Source organism: Copadichromis virginalis, linkage group LG23 (genome assembly GCF_057382275.1).
Source record: "Copadichromis virginalis isolate Kocher_CV1m ecotype Utaka linkage group LG23, C_Virginalis_male_GT1.1, whole genome shotgun sequence".
NCBI classification, from domain to species: Eukaryota; Metazoa; Chordata; class Actinopteri; order Cichliformes; family Cichlidae; genus Copadichromis; species Copadichromis virginalis.
Window position 1 is genome coordinate 27,754,615 of NC_140639.1, and position 8,157 is coordinate 27,762,771.

General features: G+C 40.4%; 2 non-coding genes across 2 annotated transcripts; one reads left to right on the forward strand and one right to left on the reverse strand.

The window, feature by feature from the left end:
* The first annotated feature begins 370 nt into the window (after positions 1–370).
* trnar-ccu (transfer RNA arginine (anticodon CCU)) lies at positions 371–443 on the forward strand. The gene has a single exon. It is a non-coding gene; the product is annotated as a tRNA-Arg (tRNA).
* Positions 444–5,347: 4,904 nt separating this feature from the next.
* Positions 5,348–5,420, reverse strand: trnar-ccu (transfer RNA arginine (anticodon CCU)). Its single transcript has one exon. It is a non-coding gene; the product is annotated as a tRNA-Arg (tRNA).
* Positions 5,421–8,157: the final 2,737 nt, after the last annotated feature.

Genomic DNA, 8,157 nt, shown 5'->3' on the forward strand with positions numbered 1-8,157 from the left:
AAACAGAACAAGGAATGAAATTTAAGTTACTAGAGTCTGAACTTTCACAATAAAATATCTGGGCTTATCCACTCAAATCGATCGCTAATGGCATCAGGACATTGGGAGGGGGGGGGAGTAAAAATGCTGAAATTAGTCTCCAAATATACTTGGATAGCTGTTAATATACTGACTGGGCACTTCATTGGGTATGGCTTGCTCATTCGGGCCTTCTTTTAACTTCAGAACCGTCTTAATTCTTCATGACACAGTTTCAAAAAGGTGAGATTTTGTTCCATGTTTACATGAAAACATCACAAAATTTCTACAGATTTGTCAGCTGCAAATTCATGATGTGAATCTGCTAGGACCACCAGCAACAAACAGAGCAGCCCCGGTGGCCTAATGGATAGGGCACTGGCCTCCTAAGCCAGGGATTGTGGGTTTGAGTCCCATCTGGGGGGATTTCTAGCAGAGTGGCGCAGTGGAACCGTGCTGGGCCCATAACCCAGAGGTTGATGGTTTGAAAACCATCCTCTGCAAAGCTTTTTAGTAGTTGTCACTGGAATGGAATAGTTCATTTATACACTCACTGGACGTGTCAATGCTAGTACCTGGTTGGACACCTTTAATACCTTATGGTACAGATTCAACAAGGTGCTGGAAGCATTTCTCAGAGATTTTGGTTGACATAACAACATCACAGTTTCTGCATGTTTATCAGCTGCACATCCATGATGTTAATCTGCTGTTCCACCACCTCTGTAAACTCCAGGGATCATTGAAAAACGTCAGTAGATCAGCTGTTTTTGAAATACTCCGACCGACAACTATGTCAGATTCAAAGTCAGTTTAATCCCCCTTCTCCTCCATTCTGATTACTCAGTTTGAACTTCAACCTAAGGAATCATAAATGAGGCATTTTTTAACTATCAATTAAAAAACATTACACTGAAATAAAATTTTGGGGATAAAGTGCAGAAGAAACAAGGAATGTGGAAAGTTTTAATGATGTTAAGCGGCAAGAAAAAAGGCTGAAATCACAAACTAAGAGGAGATTTAAAAAAGAAAACGCAGGATTGGACAAAAGACAACAAATAAAGAGACAATCCAGTGAAAAGCAGAGTAATGAATATAAAACTGAGCAGAAAATAAAAAATAAAACTGTTAAAAATAAATGAAGAAAGGCAAACTCCTATTCCAGTGGCTGTACAAAAATCCACTATCATTTATCCTCAAAATTGGACCCCTACCTACACGTTCAACAACCCTCCGCCACCGCCACAGAGCTCCCAGCGTCTGTCAGCTTTCCCAGAATGCAACGAGAGAGCCACTGAGCGAGCAGTAATTCCTTCCGAGATGATGAGATAAACGGCCTCTTACTGTAACTGGATCTATTGATTCGGACGCCGCTTTGGCAGGTCGTGGATCCAGTTTGTTCTGTGACTGAAGACCTGCCAGCTCGGCTACCGGCCACGTAAATACAGAGATTATGACTTTTGATAGCTGCGACTCATTGGCTGGCTCAGTGCTCAGCGCAGATGAAGCAGCTGCCATGACGGTGACAGGCACAGAGGCGCTTTCTCCCGTCCTCTAAACATTATTAGATACTCTGACAAATGAACACAAAAATGTCTCTCCTAGACATTTAGAAACGAAGATGAGACAACGCAGAAGCGTTTGGACTTCAAGATATTTCAAACAAAAGCACCTGAAAGTCTTCAGTCTGAGCCAGAGCCTTTGGAGCTTCTTCTGGAGATGAATTTAAAAAAAGAAACCTATACACTGAAAACCAGACAAAATAAAAGGTTTATCTTCTAATTTTCAGAGGTTTCAGTGGGGACGGGCCTGCCAACCACTGTAATCCACTTTTTCTTGGCTGGTGACAGACGCTGTTGTCTACAGCAATCAGTGACTATAAAAACAACCTACACCACAAATAATCAGGAGCTTCACTTCATCATCAAGCACCAAGAAGTAACTGAATCACTGAATCAGCAGCGCCGTCTCAGCTGTCTCTTGTTAGTTGGCTCCATCGAGGTTGTGCCTCGCACACCGCACACGCTCAATCTTACAGGTGTTTTATGACCTTTTAAAGTGTGAAAACAGGAATCCACAAAAGTACAAGGTTCAAACCTTCAAAATAAAACAGGATGAATAACACATTAGGACCAATGCTGAACAAGATGATAGAGGCAGGAGCACACAGGAGGAGGAGGGGGGACAGGATTACAAAAGCCTGGAGCAATGACAGTACGTGTACGACAGCATTTTGACTTCTGTCATTTCTTTATTGGCTGTGTGTTTTGTTACAGTTACAAATGAGTTTGTTGAATTCCTTATTTCACTTTTCCCTGACTTCACGGACGGAGACTTGACAATGGGTAACACCGGGATGTTCCCCTGTTTAGGCGTTCCCTGTTTTATTTTGGTAGCCTTAGTGTTTAGTTTTAAATTCCTCAGTCCCATTTTCTTGATTAGTTTTTATAGCCCTCATTTCCATTTAGCCTTCTATCATGTTATCCTCTTTATTCCTCTTAGCCTTTGTTAACTATTCCTTAGCTTGCTGTGTTCCACAGTATTCCTGTGCTCTTTCATGGATTTTGGTTTTCCTTCGGTAAAAGACTTTAAATTAATGTCCGCCTACAGCTCTGCATTTATGGTCCTCTCTCTTTCTTAAACATGACAACCATGAGATAGAAAACTAAAATCCTGTTTGTTTACGTGCATGACCAAGAATTGATCATTCTGGGAGGCACAATCGCAAACTGGAGAGAGTGTAAACATCAGTATTTTCAGCTTTAATCCCAAACGTCGTCCACAGCAGTCCTGATAGCAGCAGAGAGCAGAGAGGGCTTCTGTCAGTATCACACTGAGGTGGTAATCAAGCAGGGATCTGAGGGGATCGATAAGAGGATTGCACTGTGCTCGTCAGGCTGGAGCGATCCATCATGACCTGATAGCTGGTCAATGGCAGAGCAGCCTCAACCAGATAAGAGGGAGAATTTAGCTTTTTAACTTCTCAAAGGGTGCTGGTGATGCTGCTGTAGAATATTTATTCCTCCTCCAGGTTTACCTCTTAGTTTTCCTCCAACATCTGCTCATTTTTTAAACCCTCCTTCTCATCTTTCTGCTTGGCTGACCTGAGAGCTCCATCATCGTCCTCATCATCACCATCTTCACAGCCAGCCCATTTTTTTGTCATAAAGGCAATAAATCATTTCAGCTTTCATCTATTGTTATTGATGAATGACCAATTATTTGTCATCTAATACGTTGACAAACGATGACCCAGGCAGACGGATCAACTTCTTTCCCCCCCCCAACTCCTCCTTACTCGACGGGCTGACGTGACGCAGGACAGCAGTGATGGATTATATCCTTAAACTGTTATTACACGTATAATGTGGCGCTCAAATCTGACATCTCACTTAGTCCAGGTTTCCCACCCTTTAAATACTGCATCACAGAATAGCAAAGAGGACGACAGAAATCAGATGTGAATACTTAAAACATTTAAGCTAGGAAGGCTGTGTTTACCCCCTAACAACTGCAGTTTGATATAGAGCCAGTCTCAAAACCACAGCTCTTCTTTTAGTCTGTCCTGACTGGTTCTTAAATTGGCTTTCTTTAAAGCAATATTGTCAAAGAGGAACACAGTCTTCTTTTTCAGTTTATATAGTTTACTTGCATAAACCATATATATAGTAACCAGTTAACCCTCCCTTTTTAAATTCAATTCAGTTTTGCTTACATAGCGCCAAATCACAACAATAGTTGCCTCAAGGCACTTTACTGTGTATTGTAAGGTAAAGAACCTACAACAATGCAGACCCCAACAATCGCAAGGACCCCTTTGAGCAAGCACTTGGTGACAGATGGAAGGAAAAACTCCCTTTAAGCAGGAAGAAACTTCTAACAGAACCAGGCTCAGGGAGGGAAGTGACAGCTGAACCCGGGAAAATCAGGAGGCTGTCTGACAACTCTTAGTGAGAGAAAAGAAATAGCAATAGATTATAAACATAATGAAATCATGAATGAGGACAAAGTTCTAGGATCAAACTGCTTTACTTTCGCAGCAAGAGGAGATTTCAAACTGTCAAATATCACTACCGTAAAATTAAATGCTAACATTAGACAGTGCATGTATTTATACTGCAATGGAAGTGAATGAGGAATTTTGGCCACAAAGGTGTCGAGAGGGAGTATCAAAAAATGTTATTACAATGAAATCGTTTTTGTTGCTGACATGTCCAAGACTTGTTTCTTTCTTTTTACTGTTTATTTTTTGTTGTTGTTGTTTTCGTTTAAAAAAAATTAGTAATTCGGATAATTAAACATTTTTAGGATTTTAAATGGTTAAAATCCTAAAACTAATTGAAGGTTTGATCATTTTGATTGTGGCTCAAGTTGGATTTCACAAATCTTACTAAAAAGGAAATTTCTTGCAAAAAACAAATCATGTAACACAGTTAAAATGATTACTAAATTAAAGCAACAGGGAAAAAAGAGGGCACAAGGGTTCAAGGGGGTAAGAACACATCAGTAGCTCTGAGGTTTACCTGTTAAAGGTCCGTGTGTGGTTAAATGTATTGTAATGTGAGGCTACAACACATTAGAGTTCACCACAATACTGCTATAAAAGAAGAGAGAGGGATCTTTTTATTTCCTTCAAGCCCCATCTATCACTACCTTCCTCAGGATTTCCACACGAGACGCTTCGACTGAAGCTTGAAGCTTGAAACTCGAACATCGAATCAAATTTCTATGCAAAGAGAAAAACTTTTACTTTGAAAGCATGGATCCATCCTGGTTTGCATCAATAGTTCAGGATGCTGGTGGTGAAATGCTGTGAGGGACATTTTCTTGGCAAACTTTGGACTGCTTCATTTGGACTGAGCGTCATTTAAACATCACAGCCTACCCGAGTATTGTTGCTCGCCATCCCTTTATGACCACAGTGCACCATCTTCTGATAGCTGCTTTCAGTAGGATAACACACCATGTCACCAAGCTCACATCATCTCAAACTGGTTTCTTGAACATGACAATGAGTTCACTGTACTCCAACGGCCTCCACAGTCACCAGATCTCAATCCAGTAAAGCAACTTTGGGATGTGGTGGAACAGGAGATTCACATCATGGATGTGTTGCCAACAAATATGCAGAAACTATGTGATGTTGTTGAAATGTTTCCAGCACTTTGTTGAATCTGTGCCACAAAAGATTAAAGCAACTCTGAAGGCTAAAAGGTTTCGGAGGTACTAGCAATGACCAGTATGAACTATTTCCATTCTAGTGACAACTACTAAAAGGTTTAGCAGAGGACGGTTTCGATCCATCGACAAGCATGCTTCCGCTGCAAGTCACCCCAGATGGGACTCGAACCCACAATCCCTGGCTTAGGAGGCCAGTGCCTTATCCATTAGGCCACTGGGGCTGCTCTGTTTACAGCTGGTACAATAGAGCACCTTTGGTACATTGTGACCAGCAGCAGAACAGCCATTTAGCTGCCAAACTCACTTGTCTTGTCTTTGGAGATTCATGAAACCACATGTGGACCAGAGAGAAACTGAGATTTGGATCACTGGGTTGAATTACATCAAACGTTATTCAGCATTTTGCTAAATTTTTACCAGTTCTGAAGGCAAAAGGAGGTCCAACCGAGTACTTGAAAGGTGTACATAATGAAGTGGCTGATGAGTGTAGGCATAATTAGATTTTATTTCTCTATTTATGTCTTGGATATGTAATTGACTTTATAGCTTATTTAATATTGTACGTACCTGAAAACTCGTTTCTTATGAGATCAGTGTTACTGTGCATGAGCCCTGAATAATAAGGCTTAATTTTATGGGAGCAAATTTTGCATTTTTGTGACAGGCTGCTAGTAACAAAGTGCCTAAAAATACAATTTAACATACAATTTTCTTTGCTAAGTTATTATTATTTGTTATGTGTAGCCACACTAATTCATCCCCTGAGCTAGAAGGGCTTTCACAAACAAAAACAACTTCCTCTGAAAATGGTCAGTTGGAAGTATCTATGATAATACGGCAAACCATTTTAAAAATTTTAAAATCTGCTAAATAAAGAGAAATTAACCCTGTAAGTATAAGGATACCCAGAACATTATGTACTTCTTTAATTGCACTGCTTTCTTCTCCATTACATTTATTTAATAGCTTTTCTTTCTTTTACACACCTAATAATCCAACAGCTTTTAAAAATACAGCATATACATTAAAGCATTGCTTTCCAAGCCTTTTGGCTTCTGTGTAGCAGTGTGTATTAGACGCGACGTTGCTGTAAACACATGCAAACTGTGTTGTTTAATGTGATTTCACCAAAAACCAGAATAATTAAACTGGAGAAAAAGTCCAAAAACTGAAAAACAGAATTGCACAACCTTTTAATGAATCATGTAATGACCACTCAGATTCATCGGGCCACATCCAGGAGGCCCAACAGTAACAAGCTGCTTTTTGGGCAGGGAAAGCTCAGTAGGTAAAGTGGTCGCCCCATGATCGGAAGGTCGGCGGTTCGAATCCACTTAACGGCTACCCTGAGGTACCCCTGAGCAAGGTACCGTCCCTACACACTGCTCCCCGGGCGCCTGCTTAGTGGGCTGCCCACTGCTTCACTGAGTGAATGGGTCAAATGCAGAGAAAAACAAGTAATTTCCCCATGGGGATCAATAAAGTATCTATTATTATTTACTGATCAGAAATATTATTATTGATAATCAATCAGTTTTAAACACTGCAGAAACTCAAATTCTTTTTCTGTCTCCAGACGAGGACACACAGTGATCTGCTCTTTCTAAATGCTGCTGACCAGAGCCTGAACAAGCTCAATGCTGTCTGTCATTTTGCTTTATGCAGTTTTAAACACTGCAGAAATACTGCAAACCAATGTTCCCTTTTTGTTGCTGGTAAGTAGCCATCTTTGCATCTGTATGCACATTAGAGGTGAGTGGATTGATTAGTGCTCTGCAATACTGCAAATTTTGATATTGATCTGATGCAGTAGTAAGTAAATATTGATACTTTTAACCTCTACAGCGAACTTATCTAGGTCAGAGAAGTGTGTCATGATTCATGAGCTGAATCATTGTGCATTCTGGGCACATTTTAATGAACACAAAATGAGAGTGTTGTGTTTTTACTATTAACAATAATTAGTTAACAGTTAAAAAAAAATACTTTCAACTTTTCTTATATATTGATAGTGTGAGGTTTGTTTGTTTTTAAAGAGAGCTGGAATGTAAATGCATCTGTCTTTAAAGGACTTTGGGTCAGCTTCTGCTTTTTAAATGTGCTACAGGCTAAAAAGAACTGATGTGACATGAAAAAACTTGAGATATTTTTCATAGTGCATGTTTGGGTATATTTTTTTCATTAAAAAAAACAATAATAAAAATGTATGTAACACAGTTCAGGGGGATTCATTCTGGAAATTGAAGATAGAAAAAAGTATTGATCCAATGCATTCGTATCGATCTGATACTGATACCAGTGTTGGTATCGATACTATCGATAATTGGATCATTCTGCCCGCCCCTGCAATTAATCCAAATATCGATATCAATACCGATAATTATTGGTACTCCTGTAAGTTCGGTATGTTGCTCCGCCCCCGCCTCCCTGCGGTGTTTAGCAGTGACACGTAGGCCACCATAAGACAGAGGAGCATCATGGATGCACAAAACATTGCAAACACTGGTGCATGTTGGTAGGGAATTTTCCACTATGGCACCACCAACTTTTATAAAGGCATGAAACACCACCCATGGAGGAAGATAGCCCCTCAGTCAGACCCAGATCTCCAGTACAGAGGTCAAAGGTCACTAAGAGAGTGCTTTCCAAGAGCAAAAGTATATACAGTGATAATATAGTGCGAAAGTAATGTTTCAGTCATGACTGATGTCGGATCTTCAGTATTAGTTGACGCTAAAGTGTTACTGATCACAGCTTTATCAGAGTGATTACCTACAGATTATATTAGATTAGATCCATCCATCCATCCATCTTCATCCGCTTTATCCGAGGCCGGGTCGCGGGGGCAGCAGCCTAAGCAAAGAGGCCCATTACTGCAGCTGCAGCCCCAATCCGTCTGTCGATCTCCGGCTCCCTTCTCCCATCACTCGCGAACAAGACCCCGAGATACTTGAACTC